Below are 17,718 nucleotides of genomic sequence, written 5' to 3' on the forward strand. Positions count from 1 at the left end.
TATTACTTGATTATGTAATTAGTTTTGTGAGAAATTGATTTTATTAGAAATTACAGTGATAAATTAATAAATTAAAATTAAGTTTCGGGTCATTTCGGGTCGACCCGCCGCCCCGTAAACCTGAAATTTTCGGGTTCGGGTCAGCATACCTGACCCGTCACGGGTTGGCGGGTCGGGGTTCGGGTCAACAGATTTTCTGGCGGGTCTGTTGACCCGAACCCGACCCGCCAACCTGATTTGGACCCGAATTGCCACCCCTAACTGCATGCGTGAAGGATTGATTTCATGATAATTTAGAGTTGCGGGATGAGGGAAAAAAACAGGGTGCAAATCAATAACAAAAAAAAATATAAAGTAAATAAATAAAAGGATAAGAGGAAAATGCTTGAATTGACGTTTAAAATGAATTTCGGTCTAGAAAAGCCACACTGCTTCGCAGGACGGGGTAGTTTAAAAGAATAAAGCGAAAGGAACATGGCGGGTGCGATCATACCAGCATTAATGCACCGGATCCCATCAGAACTCCGAAGTTAAGCGTGCTTGGGCGAGAGTAGTACTAGGATGGGTGACCCCCTGGGAAGTCCTCGTGTTGCACCCCTTTCTTTTTTGTTTCGAAATCCAAATTTCCTATTCGTTCTTTATCCTGTAGTAATTTAGCTCCGTCGGAACGATTGCTTAATATTTTGCTTCTTGTCGAAGCGTGAAGGAGGATCTGAAGGCGCGAGACAAATCAGGAACGGTACGGCTCGATCAAAGCCCGGATCGTCGCTCAAATTTGTCGGCGCAAATGTATCACCGCAACTAGGGGTGGCAATTTTCGACACGACCTGAAAACACGACACGAACCTAACACGAAATTAATGGGTTTGGGTTGAGGTTTCGGGAATTCGGGTCAGAATCGGGTTGGACCCGAAAAGAAAACCGGTCGATTTCGGGTCAACCCGTGGTGACCTGATATGACCCGATATGACCCGTTTACGAATTAAAAATAATTTAATAAACATAAAAATAATTTTATCTAACTAAACTAAGTTATTCTTTTTTTCAAAGGCATTAATTACTTAATCCTAAACGAATTTATTTAATTTGTGTGAAGTTGAAATTATTATACTTGGACAAATAATATATTATATTATTTTTCACTTTTGTATTGTTTTAATTTATTTTATATTTTGCTTGGGATAAAACACTTTTACGGTGTTTAATTTATTTTAGATTTGATTTGGAATCATTTATTTAAATTTTTATTACTTGATTATGTAATTAGTTTTGTGAGAAATTGATTTTATTAGAAATTACAGTGATAAATTAATAAATTAAAATTAAGTTTCGGGTCATTTGGGGTCGACCCGCCGCCCCGTAAACCTGAAATTTTCGGGTTCGGGTCAGCATACCTGACCCGTCACGGGTTGGCGGGTCGGGGTTCGGGTCAACAGATTTTCTGGCGGGTCTGTTGACCCGAACCCGACCCGCCAACCTGATTTGGACCCGAATTGCCACTCCTAACTGCAAGCGTGAAGGATTGATTTCATGATAATTTAGAGTTGCGGGATGAGGGAAAAAAACAGGGTGCAAATCAATAACAAAAAAAAATATAAAGTAAATAAATAAAAGGATAAGAGGAAAATGCTTGAATTGACGCTTAAAATGAATTTCGGTCTAGAAAAGCCACACTGCTTCGCAGGACGGGGTAGTTTAAAAGAATAAAGCGAAAGGAACATGGCGGGTGCGATCATACCAGCATTAATGCACCGGATCCCATCAGAACTCCGAAGTTAAGCGTGCTTGGGCGAGAGTAGTACTAGGATGGGTGACCCCCTGGGAAGTCCTCGTGTTGCACCCCTTTCTTTTTTGTTTCGAAATCCAAATTTCCTATTCGTTCTTTATCCTGTAGTAATTTAGCTCCGTCGGAACGATTGCTTAATATTTTGCTTCTTGTCGAAGCGTGAAGGAGGATCTGAAGGCGCGAGACAAATCAGGAACGGTACGGCTCGATCAAAGCCCGGATCGTCGCTCAAATTTGTCGGCGCAAATGTATCACCGCAACTAGGGGTGGCAATTTTCGACACGACCTGAAAACACGACACGAACCTAACACGAAATTAATGGGTTTGGGTTGAGGTTTCGGGAATTCGGGTCAGAATCGGGTTGGACCCGATGAACCCGAAAAGAAAACCGGTCGATTTCGGGTCAACCCGTGGTGACCTGATATGACCCGATATGACCCGTTTACGAATTAAAAATAATTTAATAAACATAAAAATAATTTTGTCTAACTAAACTAAGTTATTCTTTTTTTCAAAGGCATTAATTACTTAATCCTAAACGAATTTATTTAATTTGTGTGAAGTTGAAATTATTATACTTGGACAAATAATATATTATATTATTTTTCACTTTTGTATTGTTTTAATTTATTTTATATTTTGCTTGGGATAAAACACTTTTACGGTGTTTAATTTATTTTAGATTTGATTTGGAATCATTTATTTAAATTTTTATTACTTGATTATGTAATTAGTTTTGTGAGAAATTGATTTTATTAGAAATTACAGTGATAAATTAATAAATTAAAATTAAGTTTCGGGTCATTTGGGGTCGACCCGCCGCCCCGTAAACCTGAAATTTTCGGGTTCGGGTCAGCATACCTGACCCGTCACGGGTTGGCGGGTCGGGGTTCGGGTCAACAGATTTTCTGGCGGGTCTGTTGACCCGAACCCGACCCGCCAACCTGATTTGGACCCGAATTGCCACCCCTAACTGCAAGCGTGAAGGATTGATTTCATGATAATTTAGAGTTGCGGGATGAGGGAAAAAAACAGGGTGCAAATCAATAACAAAAAAAAATATAAATTAAATAAATAAAAGGATAAGAGGAAAATGCTTGAATTGACGCTTAAAATGAATTTCGGTCTAGAAAAGCCACACTGCTTCGCAGGACGGGGTAGTTTAAAAGAATAAAGCGAAAGGAACATGGCGGGTGCGATCATACCAGCACTAATGCACCGGATCCCATCAGAACTCCGAAGTTAAGCGTGCTTGGGCGAGAGTAGTACTAGGATGGGTGACCCCCTGGGAAGTCCACGTGTTGCACCCCTCTCTTTTTTGTTTCGAAATCCAAATTTCCTATTCGTTCTTTATCCTGTAGTAATTTAGCTCCGTCGGAACGATTGCTTAATATTTTGCTTCTTGTCGAAGCGTGAAGGAGGATCTGAAGGCGCGAGACAAATCAGGAACGGTACGGCTCGATCAAAGCCCGGATCGTCGCTCAAATTTGTCGGCGCAAATGTATCACCGCAACTAGGGGTGGCAATTTTCGACACGACCTGAAAACACGATACGAACCTAACACGAAATTAATGGGTTTGGGTTGAGGTTTCGGGAATTCGGGTCAGAATAGGGTTGGACCCGATGAACCCGAAAAGAAAACCGGTCGATTTCGGGTCAACCCGTGGTGACCTGATATGACCCGATATGACCCGTTTACGAATTAAAAATAATTTAATAAACATAAAAATAATTTTATCTAACTAAACTAAGTTATTCTTTTTTTCAAAGGCATTAATTACTTAATCCTAAACGAATTTATTTAATTTGTGTGAAGTTGAAATTATTATACTTGGACAAATAATATATTATATTATTTTTCACTTTTGTATTGTTTTAATTTATTTTATATTTTGCTTGGGATAAAACACTTTTACGGTGTTTAATTTATTTTAGATTTGATTTGGAATCATTTATTTAAATTTTTATTACTTGATTATGTAATTAGTTTTGTGAGAAATTGATTTTATCAGAAATTACAGTGATAAATTAATAAATTAAAATTAAGTTTCGGGTCATTTCGGGTCGACCCGCCGCCCCGTAAACCTGAAATTTTCGGGTTCGGGTCAGCATACCTGACCCGTCACGGGTTGGCGGGTCGGGGTTCGGGTCAACAGATTTTCTGGCGGGTCTGTTGACCCGAACCCGACCCGCCAACCTGATTTGGACCCGAATTGCCACCCCTAACTGCAAGCGTGAAGGATTGATTTCATGATAATTTAGAGTTGCGGGATGAGGGAAAAAAACAGGGTGCAAATCAATAACAAAAAAAAATATAAAGTAAATAAATAAAAGGATAAGAGGAAAATGCTTGAATTGACGCTTAAAATGAATTTCGGTCTAGAAAAGCCACACTGCTTCGCAGGACGGGGTAGTTTAAAAGAATAAAGCGAAAGGAACATGGCGGGTGCGATCATACCAGCACTAATGCACCGGATCCCATCAGAACTCCGAAATTAAGCGTGCTTGGGTGAGAGTAGTACTAGGATGGGTGACCCCTTGGGAAGTCCTCGTGTTGCACCCCTCTCTTTTTTGTTTCGAAATCCAAATTTCCTATTCGTTCTTTATCCTGTAGTAATTTAGCTCCGTCGGAACGATTGCTTAATATTTTGCTTCTTGTCGAAGCGTGAAGGAGGATCTGAAGGCGCGAGACAAATCAGGAACGGTACGGCTCGATCAAAGCCCGGATCGTCGCTCAAATTTGTCGGCGCAAATGTATCACCGCAACTAGGGGTGGCAATTTTCGACACGACCTGAAAACACGACACGAACCTAACACGAAATTAATGGGTTTGGGTTGAGGTTTCGGGAATTCGGGTCAGAATCGGGTTGGACCCGAAAAGAAAACCGGTCGATTTCGGGTCAACCCGTGGTGACCTGATATGACCCGATATGACCCGTTTACGAATTAAAAATAATTTAATAAACATAAAAATAATTTTATCTAACTAAACTAAGTTATTCTTTTTTTCAAAGGCATTAATTACTTAATCCTAAACGAATTTATTTAATTTGTGTGAAGTTGAAATTATTATACTTGGACAAATAATATATTATATTATTTTTCACTTTTGTATTGTTTTAATTTATTTTATATTTTGCTTGGGATAAAACACTTTTACGGTGTTTAATTTATTTTAGATTTGATTTGGAATCATTTATTTAAATTTTTATTACTTGATTATGTAATTAGTTTTGTGAGAAATTGATTTTATCAGAAATTACAGTGATAAATTAATAAATTAAAATTAAGTTTCGGGTCATTTCGGGTCGACCCGCCGCCCCGTAAACCTGAAATTTTCGGGTTCGGGTCAGCATACCTGACCCGTCACGGGTTGGCGGGTCGGGGTTCGGGTCAACAGATTTTCTGGCGGGTCTGTTGACCAGAACCCGACCCGCCAACCTGATTTGGACCCGAATTGCCACCCCTAACTGCAAGCGTGAAGGATTGATTTCATGATAATTTAGAGTTGCGGGATGAGGGAAAAAAACAGGGTGCAAATCAATAACAAAAAAAAATATAAAGTAAATAAATAAAAGGATAAGAGGAAAATGCTTGAATTGACGCTTAAAATGAATTTCGGTCTAGAAAAGCCACACTGCTTCGCAGGACGGGGTAGTTTAAAAGAATAAAGCGAAAGGAACATGGCGGGTGCGATCATACCAGCACTAATGCACCGGATCCCATCAGAACTCCGAAGTTAAGCGTGCTTGGGCGAGAGTAGTACTAGGATGGGTGACCCCCTGGGAAGTCCTCGTGTTGCACCTCTCTCTTTTTTGTTTCGAAATCCAAATTTCCTATTCGTTCTTTATCCTGTAGTAATTTAGCTCCGTCGGAACGATTGCTTAATATTTTGCTTCTTGTCGAAGCGTGAAGGAGGATCTGAAGGCGCGAGACAAATCAGGAACGGTACGGCTCGATCAAAGCCCGGATCGTCGCTCAAATTTGTCGGCGCAAATGTATCACCGTAACTAGGGGTGGCAATTTTCGACACGACCTGAAAACACGACACGAACCTAACACGAAATTAATGGGTTTGGGTTGAGGTTTCGGGAATTCGGGTCAGAATCGGGTTGGACCCGATGAACCCGAAAAGAAAACCGGTCGATTCCGGGTCAACCAGTGGTGACCTGATATGACCCGTTTACGAATTAAAAATAATTTAATAAACATAAAAATAATTTTATCTAACTAAACTAAGTTATTCTTTTTTTCAAAGGCATTAATTACTTAATCCTAAACGAATTTATTTAATTTGTGTGAAGTTGAAATTATTATACTTGGACAAATAATATATTATATTATTTTTCACTTTTGTATTGTTTTAATTTATTTTATATTTTGCTTGGGATAAAACACTTTTACGGTGTTTAATTTATTTTAGATTTGATTTGGAATCATTTATTTAAATTTTTATTACTTGATTATGTAATTAGTTTTGTGAGAAATTGATTTTATTAGAAATTACAGTGATAAATTAATAAATTAAAATTAAGTTTCGGGTCATTTCGGGTCGACCCGCCGCCCCGTAAACCTGAAATTTTCGGTTTCGGGTCAGCATACCTGACCCGTCACGGGTTGGCGGGTCGGGGTTCGGGTCAACAGATTTTCTGGCGGGTCTGTTGACCAGAACCCGACCCGCCAACCTGATTTGGACCCGAATTGCCACCCCTAACTGCAAGCGTGAAGGATTGATTTCATGATAATTTAGAGTTGCGGGATGAGGGAAAAAAACAGGGTGCAAATCAATAACAAAAAAAAATATAAAGTAAATAAATAAAAGGATAAGAGGAAAATGCTTGAATTGACGCTTAAAATGAATTTCGTTCTAGAAAAGCCACACTGCTTCGCAGGACGGGGTAGTTTAAAAGAATAAAGCGAAAGGAACATGGCGGGTGCGATCATACCAGCACTAATGCACCGGATCCCATCAGAACTCCGAAGTTAAGCGTGCTTGGGCGAGAGTAGTACTAGGATGGGTGACCCCCTGGGAAGTCCTCGTGTTGCACCCCTCTCTTTTTTGTTTCGAAATCCAAATTTCCTATTCGTTCTTTATCCTGTAGTAATTTAGCTCCGTCGGAACGATTGCTTAATATTTTGCTTCTTGTCGAAGCGTGAAGGAGGATCTGAAGGCGCGAGACAAATCAGGAACGGTACGGCTCGATCAAAGCCCGGATCGTCGTTCAAATTTGTCGGCGCAAATGTATCACCGCAACTAGGGGTGGCAATTTTCGACACGACCTGAAAACACGACACGAACCTAACACGAAATTAATGGGTTTGGGTTGAGGTTTCGGGAATTCGGGTTGGACCCGATGAACCCGAAAAGAAAACCGGTCGATTTCGGGTCAACCCGTGGTGACCTGATATGACCCGATATGACCCGTTTACGAATTAAAAATAATTTAATAAACATAAAAATAATTTTATCTAACTAAACTAAGTTATTCTTTTTTTCAAAGGCATTAATTACTTAATCCTAAACGAATTTATTTAATTTGTGTGAAGTTGAAATTATTATACTTGGACAAATAATATATTATATTATTTTTCACTTTTGTATTGTTTTAATTTATTTTATATTTTGCTTGGGATAAAACACTTTTACGGTGTTTAATTTATTTTAGATTTGATTTGGAATCATTTATTTAAATTTTTATTACTTGATTATGTAATTAGTTTTGTGAGAAATTGATTTTATCAGAAATTACAGTGATAAATTAATAAATTAAAATTAAGTTTCGGGTCATTTCGGGTCGACCCGCCGCCCCGTAAACCTGAAATTTTCGGGTTCGGGTCAGCATACCTGACCCGTCACGGGTTGGCGGGTCGGGGTTCGGGTCAACAGATTTTCTGGCGGGTCTGTTGACCCGAACCCGACCCGCCAACCTGATTTGGACCCGAATTGCCACCCCTAACTGCAAGCGTGAAGGATTGATTTCATGATAATTTAGAGTTGCGGGATGAGGGAAAAAAACAGGGTGCAAATCAATAACAAAAAAAAATATAAAGTAAATAAATAAAAGGATAAGAGGAAAATGCTTGAATTGACGCTTAAAATGAATTTCGGTCTAGAAAAGCCACACTGCTTCGCAGGACGGGGTAGTTTAAAAGAATAAAGCGAAAGGAACATGGCGGGTGCGATCATACCAGCACTAAAGCACCGGATCCCATCAGAACTCCGAAGTTAAGCGTGCTTGGGCGAGAGTAGTACTAGGATGGGTGACCCCCTGGGAAGTCCTCGTGTTGCACCCCTCTCTTTTTTGTTTCGAAATCCAAATTTCCTATTCGTTCTTTATCCTGTAGTAATTTAGCTCCGTCGGAACGATTGCTTAATATTTTGCTTCTTGTCGAAGCGTGAAGGAGGATCTGAAGGCGCGAGACAAATCAGGAACGGTACGGCTCGATCAAAGCCCGGATCGTCGCTCAAATTTGTCGGCGCAAATGTATCACCGCAACTAGGGGTGGCAATTTTCGACACGACCTGAAAACACGACACGAACCTAACACGAAATTAATGGGTTTGGGTTGAGGTTTCGGGAATTCGGGTCAGAATCGGGTTGGACCCGATGAACCCGAAAAGAAAACCGGTCGATTTCGGGTCAACCCGTGGTGACCTGATATGACTCGTTTACGAATTAAAAATAATTTAATAAACATAAAAATAATTTTATCTAACTAAACTAAGTTATTCTTTTTTTCAAAGGCATTAATTACTTAATCCTAAACGAATTTATTTAATTTGTGTGAAGTTGAAATTATTATACTTGGACAAATAATATATTATATTATTTTTCACTTTTGTATTGTTTTAATTTATTTTATATTTTGCTTGGGATAAAACACTTTTACGGTGTTTAATTTATTTTAGATTTGATTTGGAATCATTTATTTAAATTTTTATTACTTGATTATGTAATTAGTTTTGTGAGAAATTGATTTTATCAGAAATTACAGTGATAAATTAATAAATTAAAATTAAGTTTCGGGTCATTTCGGGTCGACCCGCCGCCCCGTAAACCTGAAATTTTCGGGTTCGGGTCAGCATACCTGACCCGTCACGGGTTGGCGGGTCGGGGTTCGGGTCAACAGATTTTCTGGCGGGTCTGTTGACCCGAACCCGACCCGCCAACCTGATTTGGACCCGAATTGCCACCCCTAACTGCAAGCGTGAAGGATTGATTTCATGATAATTTAGAGTTGCGGGATGAGGGAAAAAAACAGGGTGCAAATCAATAACAAAAAAAAATATAAATTAAATAAATAAAAGGATAAGAGGAAAATGCTTGAATTGACGCTTAAAATGAATTTCGGTCTAGAAAAGCCACACTTCTTCGCAGGACGGGGTAGTTTAAAAGAATAAAGCGAAAGGAACATGGCGGGTGCGATCATACCAGCACTAATGCACCGGATCCCATCAGAACTCCGAAGTTAAGCGTGCTTGGGCGAGAGTAGTACTAGGATGGGTGACCCCCTGGGAAGTCCACGTGTTGCACCCCTCTCTTTTTTGTTTCGAAATCCAAATTTCCTATTCGTTCTTTATCCTGTAGTAATTTAGCTCCGTCGGAACGATTTCTTAATATTTTGCTTCTTGTCGAAGCGTGAAGGAGGATCTGAAGGCGCGAGACAAATCAGGAATGGTACGGCTCGATCAAAGCCCGGATCGTCGCTCAAATTTGTCGGCGCAAATGTATCACCGCAACTAGGGGTGGCAATTTTCGACACGACCTGAAAACACGATACGAACCTAACACGAAATTAATGGGTTTGGGTTGAGGTTTCGGGAATTCGGGTCAGAATAGGGTTGGACCCGATGAACCCGAAAAGAAAACCGGTCGATTTCGGGTCAACCCGTGGTGACCTGATATGACCCGATATGACCCGTTTACGAATTAAAAATAATTTAATAAACATAAAAATAATTTTATCTAACTAAACTAAGTTATTCTTTTTTTCAAAGGCATTAATTACTTAATCCTAAACGAATTTATTTAATTTGTGTGAAATTGAAATTATTATACTTGGACAAATAATATATTATATTATTTTTCACTTTTGTATTGTTTTAATTTATTTTATATTTTGCTTGGGATAAAACACTTTTACGGTGTTTAATTTATTTTAGATTTGATTTGGAATCATTTATTTAAATTTTTATTACTTGATTATGTAATTAGTTTTGTGAGAAATTGATTTTATCAGAAATTACAGTGATAAATTAATAAATTAAAATTAAGTTTCGGGTCATTTCGGGTCGACCCGCCGCCCCGTAAACCTGAAATTTTCGGGTTCGGGTCAGCATACCTGACCCGTCACGGGTTGGCGGGTCGGGGTTCGGGTCAACAGATTTTCTGGCGGGTCTGTTGACCCGAACCCGACCCGCCAACCTGATTTGGACCCGAATTGCCACCCCTAACTGCAAGCGTGAAGGATTGATTTCATGATAATTTAGAGTTGCGGGATGAGGGAAAAAAACAGGGTGCAAATCAATAACAAAAAAAAATATAAAGTAAATAAATAAAAGGATAAGAGGAAAATGCTTGAATTGACGCTTAAAATGAATTTCGGTTTAGAAAAGCCACACTGCTTCGCAGGACGGGGTAGTTTAAAAGAATAAAGCGAAAGGAACATGGCGGGTGCGATCATACCAGCACTAATGCACCGGATCCCATCAGAACTCCGAAGTTAAGCGTGCTTGGGCGAGAGTAGTACTAGGATGGGTGACCCCCTGGGAAGTCCTCGTGTTGCACCCCTCTCTTTTTTGTTTCGAAATCCAAATTTCCTATTCGTTCTTTATCCTGTAGTAATTTAGCTCCGTCGGAACGATTGCTTAATATTTTGCTTCTTGTCGAAGCGTGAAGGAGGATCTGAAGGCGCGAGACAAATCAGGAACGGTACGGCTCGATCAAAGCCCGGATCGTCGCTCAAATTTGTCGGCGCAAATGTATCACCGCAACTAGGGGTGGCAATTTTCGACACGACCTGAAAACACGACACGAACCTAACACGAAATTAATGGGTTTGGGTTGAGGTTTCGGGAATTCGGGTCAGAATCGGGTTGGACCCGATGAACCCGAAAAGAAAACCGGTCGATTTCGGGTCAACCCGTGGTGACCTGATATGACTCGTTTACGAATTAAAAATAATTTAATAAACATAAAAATAATTTTATCTAACTAAACTAAGTTATTCTTTTTTTCAAAGGCATTAATTACTTAATCCTAAACGAATTTATTTAATTTGTGTGAAGTTGAAATTATTATACTTGGACAAATAATATATTATATTATTTTTCACTTTTGTATTGTTTTAATTTATTTTATATTTTGCTTGGGATAAAACACTTTTACGGTGTTTAATTTATTTTAGATTTGATTTGGAATCATTTATTTAAATTTTTATTACTTGATTATGTAATTAGTTTTGTGAGAAATTGATTTTATCAGAAATTACAGTGATAAATTAATAAATTAAAATTAAGTTTCGGGTCATTTCGGGTCGACCCGCCGCCCCGTAAACCTGAAATTTTCGGGTTCGGGTCAGCATACCTGACCCGTCACGGGTTGGCGGGTCGGGGTTCGGGTCAACAGATTTTCTGGCGGGTCTGTTGACCCGAACCCGACCCGCCAACCTGATTTGGACCCGAATTGCCACCCCTAACTGCAAGCGTGAAGGATTGATTTCATGATAATTTAGAGTTGCGGGATGAGGGAAAAAAACAGGGTGCAAATCAATAACAAAAAAAAATATAAAGTAAATAAATAAAAGGATAAGAGGAAAATGCTTGAATTGACGCTTAAAATGAATTTCGGTCTAGAAAAGCCACACTGCTTCGCAGGACGGGGTAGTTTAAAAGAATAAAGCGAAAGGAACATGGCGGGTGCGATCATACCAGCACTAATGCACCGGATCCCATCAGAACTCCGAAGTTAAGCGTGCTTGGGCGAGAGTAGTACTAGGATGGGTGACCCCCTGGGAAGTCCTCGTGTTGCACCCCTCTCTTTTTTGTTTCGAAATCCAAATTTCCTATTCGTTCTTTATCCTGTAGTAATTTAGCTCCGTCGGAACGATTGCTTAATATTTTGCTTCTTGTCGAAGCGTGAAGGAGGATCTGAAGGCGCGAGACAAATCAGGAACGGTACGGCTCGATCAAAGCCCGGATCGTCGCTCAAATTTGTCGGCGCAAATGTATCACCGCAACTAGGGGTGGCAATTTTCGACACGACCTGAAAACACGACACGAACCTAACACGAAATTAATGGGTTTGGGTTGAGGTTTCGGGAATTCGGGTCAGAATAGGGTTGGACCCGATGAACCCGAAAAGAAAACCGGTCGATTTCGGGTCAACCCGTGGTGACCTGATATGACCCGATATGACCCGTTTACGAATTAAAAATAATTTAATAAACATAAAAATAATTTTATCTAACTAAACTAAGTTATTCTTTTTTTCAAAGGCATTAATTACTTAATCCTAAACGAATTTATTTAATTTGTGTGAAATTGAAATTATTATACTTGGACAAATAATATATTATATTATTTTTCACTTTTGTATTGTTTTAATTTATTTTATATTTTGCTTGGGATAAAACACTTTTACGGTGTTTAATTTATTTTAGATTTGATTTGGAATCATTTATTTAAATTTTTATTACTTGATTATGTAATTAGTTTTGTGAGAAATTGATTTTATCAGAAATTACAGTGATAAATTAATAAATTAAAATTAAGTTTCGGGTCATTTCGGGTCGACCCGCCGCCCCGTAAACCTGAAATTTTCGGGTTCGGGTCAGCATACCTGACCCGTCACGGGTTGGCGGGTCGGGGTTCGGGTCAACAGATTTTCTGGCGGGTCTGTTGACCCGAACCCGACCCGCCAACCTGATTTGGACCCGAATTGCCACCCCTAACTGCAAGCGTGAAGGATTGATTTCATGATAATTTAGAGTTGCGGGATGAGGGAAAAAAACAGGGTGCAAATCAATAACAAAAAAAAATATAAATTAAATAAATAAAAGGATAAGAGGAAAATGCTTGAATTGACGCTTAAAATGAATTTCGGTCTAGAAAAGCCACACTTCTTCGCAGGACGGGGTAGTTTAAAAGAATAAAGCGAAAGGAACATGGCGGGTGCGATCATACCAGCACTAATGCACCGGATCCCATCAGAACTCCGAAGTTAAGCGTGCTTGGGCGAGAGTAGTACTAGGATGGGTGACCCCCTGGGAAGTCCACGTGTTGCACCCCTCTCTTTTTTGTTTCGAAATCCAAATTTCCTATTCGTTCTTTATCCTGTAGTAATTTAGCTCCGTCGGAACGATTTCTTAATATTTTGCTTCTTGTCGAAGCGTGAAGGAGGATCTGAAGGCGCGAGACAAATCAGGAATGGTACGGCTCGATCAAAGCCCGGATCGTCGCTCAAATTTGTCGGCGCAAATGTATCACCGCAACTAGGGGTGGCAATTTTCGACACGACCTGAAAACACGATACGAACCTAACACGAAATTAATGGGTTTGGGTTGAGGTTTCGGGAATTCGGGTCAGAATAGGGTTGGACCCGATGAACCCGAAAAGAAAACCGGTCGATTTCGGGTCAACCCGTGGTGACCTGATATGACCCGATATGACCCGTTTACGAATTAAAAATAATTTAATAAACATAAAAATAATTTTATCTAACTAAACTAAGTTATTCTTTTTTTCAAAGGCATTAATTACTTAATCCTAAACGAATTTATTTAATTTGTGTGAAATTGAAATTATTATACTTGGACAAATAATATATTATATTATTTTTCACTTTTGTATTGTTTTAATTTATTTTATATTTTGCTTGGGATAAAACACTTTTACGGTGTTTAATTTATTTTAGATTTGATTTGGAATCATTTATTTAAATTTTTATTACTTGATTATGTAATTAGTTTTGTGAGAAATTGATTTTATCAGAAATTACAGTGATAAATTAATAAATTAAAATTAAGTTTCGGGTCATTTCGGGTCGACCCGCCGCCCCGTAAACCTGAAATTTTCGGGTTCGGGTCAGCATACCTGACCCGTCACGGGTTGGCGGGTCGGGGTTCGGGTCAACAGATTTTCTGGCGGGTCTGTTGACCCGAACCCGACCCGCCAACCTGATTTGGACCCGAATTGCCACCCCTAACTGCAAGCGTGAAGGATTGATTTCATGATAATTTAGAGTTGCGGGATGAGGGAAAAAAACAGGGTGCAAATCAATAACAAAAAAAAATATAAATTAAATAAATAAAAGGATAAGAGGAAAATGCTTGAATTGACGCTTAAAATGAATTTCGGTCTAGAAAAGCCACACTGCTTCGCAGGACGGGGTAGTTTAAAAGAATAAAGCGAAAGGAACATGGCGGGTGCGATCATACCAGCACTAATGCACCGGATCCCATCAGAACTCCGAAGTTAAGCGTGCTTGGGCGAGAGTAGTACTAGGATGGGTGACCCCCTGGGAAGTCCACGTGTTGCACCCCTCTCTTTTTTGTTTCGAAATCCAAATTTCCTATTCGTTCTTTATCCTGTAGTAATTTAGCTCCGTCGGAACGATTGCTTAATATTTTGCTTCTTGTCGAAGCGTGAAGGAGGATCTGAAGGCGCGAGACAAATCAGGAACGGTACGGCTCGATCAAAGCCCGGATCGTCGCTCAAATTTGTCGGCGCAAATGTATCACCGCAACTAGGGGTGGCAATTTTCGACACGACCTGAAAACACGACACGAACCTAACACGAAATTAATGGGTTTGGGTTGAGGTTTCGGGAATTCGGGTCAGAATCGGGTTGGACCCGATGAACCCGAAAAGAAAACCGGTCGATTTCGGGTCAACCCGTGGTGACCTGATATGACCCGATATGACCCGTTTACGAATTAAAAATAATTTAATAAACATAAAAATAATTTTATCTAACTAAACTAAGTTATTCTTTTTTTCAAAGGCATTAATTACTTAATCCTAAACGAATTTATTTAATTTGTGTGAAGTTGAAATTATTATACTTGGACAAATAATATATTATATTATTTTTCACTTTTGTATTGTTTTAATTTATTTTATATTTTGCTTGGGATAAAACACTTTTACGGTGTTTAATTTATTTTAGATTTGATTTGGAATCATTTATTTAAATTTTTATTACTTGATTATGTAATTAGTTTTGTGAGAAATTGATTTTATTAGAAATTACAGTGATAAATTAATAAATTAAAATTAAGTTTCGGGTCATTTGGGGTCGACCCGCCGCCCCGTAAACCTGAAATTTTCGGGTTCGGGTCAGCATACCTGACCCGTCACGGGTTGGCGGGTCGGGGTTCGGGTCAACAGATTTTCTGGCGGGTCTGTTGACCCGAACCCGACCCGCCAACCTGATTTGGACCCGAATTGCCACCCCTAACTGCAAGCGTGAAGGATTGATTTCATGATAATTTAGAGTTGCGGGATGAGGGAAAAAAACAGGGTGCAAATCAATAACAAAAAAAAATATAAAGTAAATAAATAAAAGGATAAGAGGAAAATGCTTGAATTGACGCTTAAAATGAATTTCGGTCTAGAAAAGCCACACTGCTTCGCAGGACGGGGTAGTTTAAAAGAATAAAGCGAAAGGAACATGGCGGGTGCGATCATACCAGCATTAATGCACCGGATCCCATCAGAACTCCGAAGTTAAGCGTGCTTGGGCGAGAGTAGTACTAGGATGGGTGACCCCCTGGGAAGTCCTCGTGTTGCACCCCTTTCTTTTTTGTTTCGAAATCCAAATTTCCTATTCGTTCTTTATCCTGTAGTAATTTAGCTCCGTCGGAACGATTGCTTAATATTTTGCTTCTTGTCGAAGCGTGAAGGAGGATCTGAAGGCGCGAGACAAATCAGGAACGGTACGGCTCGATCAAAGCCCGGATCGTCGCTCAAATTTGTCGGCGCAAATGTATCACCGCAACTAGGGGTGGCAATTTTCGACACGACCTGAAAACACGACACGAACCTAACACGAAATTAATGGGTTTGGGTTGAGGTTTCGGGAATTCGGGTTGGACCCGATGAACCCGAAAAGAAAACCGGTCGATTTCGGGTCAACCCGTGGTGACCTGATATGACCCGATATGACCTGTTTACGAATTAAAAATAATTTAATAAACATAAAAATAATTTTATCTAACTAAACTAAGTTATTCTTTTTTTCAAAGGCATTAATTACTTAATCCTAAACGAATTTATTTAATTTGTGTGAAGTTGAAATTATTATACTTGGACAAATAATATATTATATTATTTTTCACTTTTGTATTGTTTTAATTTATTTTATATTTTGCTTGGGATAAAACACTTTTACGGTGTTTAATTTATTTTAGATTTGATTTGGAATCATTTATTTAAATTTTTATTACTTGATTATGTAATTAGTTTTGTGAGAAATTGATTTTATTAGAAATTACAGTGATAAATTAATAAATTAAAATTAAGTTTCGGGTCATTTCGGGTCGACCCGCCGCCCCGTAAACCTGAAATTTTCGGGTTCGGGTCAGCATACCTGACCCGTCACGGGTTGGCGGGTCGGGGTTCGGGTCAACAGATTTTCTGGCGGGTCTGTTGACCCGAACCCGACCCGCCAACCTGATTTGGACCCGAATTGCCACCCCTAACTGCAAGCGTGAAGGATTGATTTCATGATAATTTAGAGTTGCGGGATGAGGGAAAAAAACAGGGTGCAAATCAATAACAAAAAAAAATATAAAGTAAATAAATAAAAGGATAAGAGGAAAATGCTTGAATTGACGCTTAAAATGAATTTCGGTCTAGAAAAGCCACATTGCTTCGCAGGACGGGGTAGTTTAAAAGAATAAAGCGAAAGGAACATGGCGGGTGCGATCATACCAGCATTAATGCACCGGATCCCATCAGAACTCCGATGTTAAGCGTGCTTGGGCGAGAGTAGTACTAGGATGGGTGACCCCCTGGGAAGTCCTCGTGTTGCACCCCTCTCTTTTTTGTTTCGAAATCCAAATTTCCTATTCGTTCTTTATCCTGTAGTAATTTAGCTCCGTCGGAACGATTGCTTAATATTTTGCTTCTTGTCGAAGCGTGAAGGAGGATCTGAAGGCGCGAGACAAATCAGGAACGGTACGGCTCGATCAAAGCCCGGATCGTCGCTCAAATTTGTCGGCGCAAATGTATCACCGCAACTAGGGGTGGCAATTTTCGACACGACCTGAAAACACGACACGAACCTAACACGAAATTAATGGGTTTGGGTTGAGGTTTCGGGAATTCGGGTTGGACCCGATGAACCCGAAAAGAAAACCGGTCGATTTCGGGTCAACCCGTGGTGACCTGATATGACCCGATATGACCCGTTTACGAATTAAAAATAATTTAATAAACATAAAAATAATTTTATCTAACTAAACTAAGTTATTCTTTTTTTCAAAGGCATTAATTACTTAATCCTAAACGAATTTATTTAATTTGTGTGAAGTTGAAATTATTATACTTGGACAAATAATATATTATATTATTTTTCACTTTTGTATTGTTTTAATTTATTTTATATTTTGCTTGGGATAAAACACTTTTACGGTGTTTAATTTATTTTAGATTTGATTTGGAATCATTTATTTAAATTTTTATTACTTGATTATGTAATTAGTTTTGTGAGAAATTGATTTTATTAGAAATTACAGTGATAAATTAATAAATTAAAATTAAGTTTCGGGTCATTTCGGGTCGACCCGCCGCCCCGTAAACCTGAAATTTTCGGGTTCGGGTCAGCATACCTGACCCGTCACGGGTTGGCGGGTCGGGGTTCGGGTCAACAGATTTTCTGGCGGGTCTGTTGACCAGAACCCGACCCGCCAACCTGATTTGGAC

The 17,718-nt window shown here is 39.3% G+C and overlaps 14 non-coding genes across 14 annotated transcripts; all 14 read left to right on the forward strand.

Annotated features, from left to right (window-relative positions):
• Positions 1–479: 479 nt before the first annotated feature.
• On the forward strand, positions 480–598 carry LOC140030278 (5S ribosomal RNA). Its single transcript, XR_011834192.1, has one exon. It is a non-coding gene; the product is annotated as a 5S ribosomal RNA (ribosomal RNA).
• A 1,126-nt stretch (positions 599–1,724) lies between these two features.
• LOC140030279 (5S ribosomal RNA) lies at positions 1,725–1,843 on the forward strand. The gene has a single exon (XR_011834193.1). It is a non-coding gene; the product is annotated as a 5S ribosomal RNA (ribosomal RNA).
• Positions 1,844–2,978: 1,135 nt separating this feature from the next.
• LOC140023886 (5S ribosomal RNA) lies at positions 2,979–3,097 on the forward strand. The gene has a single exon (XR_011827852.1). It is a non-coding gene; the product is annotated as a 5S ribosomal RNA (ribosomal RNA).
• A 1,135-nt stretch (positions 3,098–4,232) lies between these two features.
• LOC140031662 (5S ribosomal RNA) lies at positions 4,233–4,351 on the forward strand. The gene has a single exon (XR_011835585.1). It is a non-coding gene; the product is annotated as a 5S ribosomal RNA (ribosomal RNA).
• A 1,126-nt stretch (positions 4,352–5,477) lies between these two features.
• On the forward strand, positions 5,478–5,596 carry LOC140030625 (5S ribosomal RNA). The gene has a single exon (XR_011834540.1). It is a non-coding gene; the product is annotated as a 5S ribosomal RNA (ribosomal RNA).
• A 1,125-nt stretch (positions 5,597–6,721) lies between these two features.
• LOC140025580 (5S ribosomal RNA) lies at positions 6,722–6,840 on the forward strand. The gene has a single exon (XR_011829524.1). It is a non-coding gene; the product is annotated as a 5S ribosomal RNA (ribosomal RNA).
• A 1,124-nt stretch (positions 6,841–7,964) lies between these two features.
• LOC140030565 (5S ribosomal RNA) lies at positions 7,965–8,083 on the forward strand. The gene has a single exon (XR_011834480.1). It is a non-coding gene; the product is annotated as a 5S ribosomal RNA (ribosomal RNA).
• Positions 8,084–9,208: 1,125 nt separating this feature from the next.
• LOC140023998 (5S ribosomal RNA) lies at positions 9,209–9,327 on the forward strand. Its single transcript, XR_011827965.1, has one exon. It is a non-coding gene; the product is annotated as a 5S ribosomal RNA (ribosomal RNA).
• A 1,135-nt stretch (positions 9,328–10,462) lies between these two features.
• LOC140025591 (5S ribosomal RNA) lies at positions 10,463–10,581 on the forward strand. Its single transcript, XR_011829535.1, has one exon. It is a non-coding gene; the product is annotated as a 5S ribosomal RNA (ribosomal RNA).
• Positions 10,582–11,706: 1,125 nt separating this feature from the next.
• LOC140025602 (5S ribosomal RNA) lies at positions 11,707–11,825 on the forward strand. Its single transcript, XR_011829546.1, has one exon. It is a non-coding gene; the product is annotated as a 5S ribosomal RNA (ribosomal RNA).
• A 1,135-nt stretch (positions 11,826–12,960) lies between these two features.
• Positions 12,961–13,079, forward strand: LOC140024109 (5S ribosomal RNA). Its single transcript, XR_011828081.1, has one exon. It is a non-coding gene; the product is annotated as a 5S ribosomal RNA (ribosomal RNA).
• A 1,135-nt stretch (positions 13,080–14,214) lies between these two features.
• LOC140024220 (5S ribosomal RNA) lies at positions 14,215–14,333 on the forward strand. Its single transcript, XR_011828193.1, has one exon. It is a non-coding gene; the product is annotated as a 5S ribosomal RNA (ribosomal RNA).
• Positions 14,334–15,468: 1,135 nt separating this feature from the next.
• On the forward strand, positions 15,469–15,587 carry LOC140030280 (5S ribosomal RNA). The gene has a single exon (XR_011834194.1). It is a non-coding gene; the product is annotated as a 5S ribosomal RNA (ribosomal RNA).
• Positions 15,588–16,711: 1,124 nt separating this feature from the next.
• On the forward strand, positions 16,712–16,830 carry LOC140031234 (5S ribosomal RNA). Its single transcript, XR_011835155.1, has one exon. It is a non-coding gene; the product is annotated as a 5S ribosomal RNA (ribosomal RNA).
• Positions 16,831–17,718: the final 888 nt, after the last annotated feature.

The sequence above is a fragment of the Coffea arabica genome, chromosome 11e (assembly GCF_036785885.1).
Source record: "Coffea arabica cultivar ET-39 chromosome 11e, Coffea Arabica ET-39 HiFi, whole genome shotgun sequence".
In the NCBI taxonomy this organism is placed as follows: domain Eukaryota; kingdom Viridiplantae; phylum Streptophyta; class Magnoliopsida; order Gentianales; family Rubiaceae; genus Coffea; species Coffea arabica.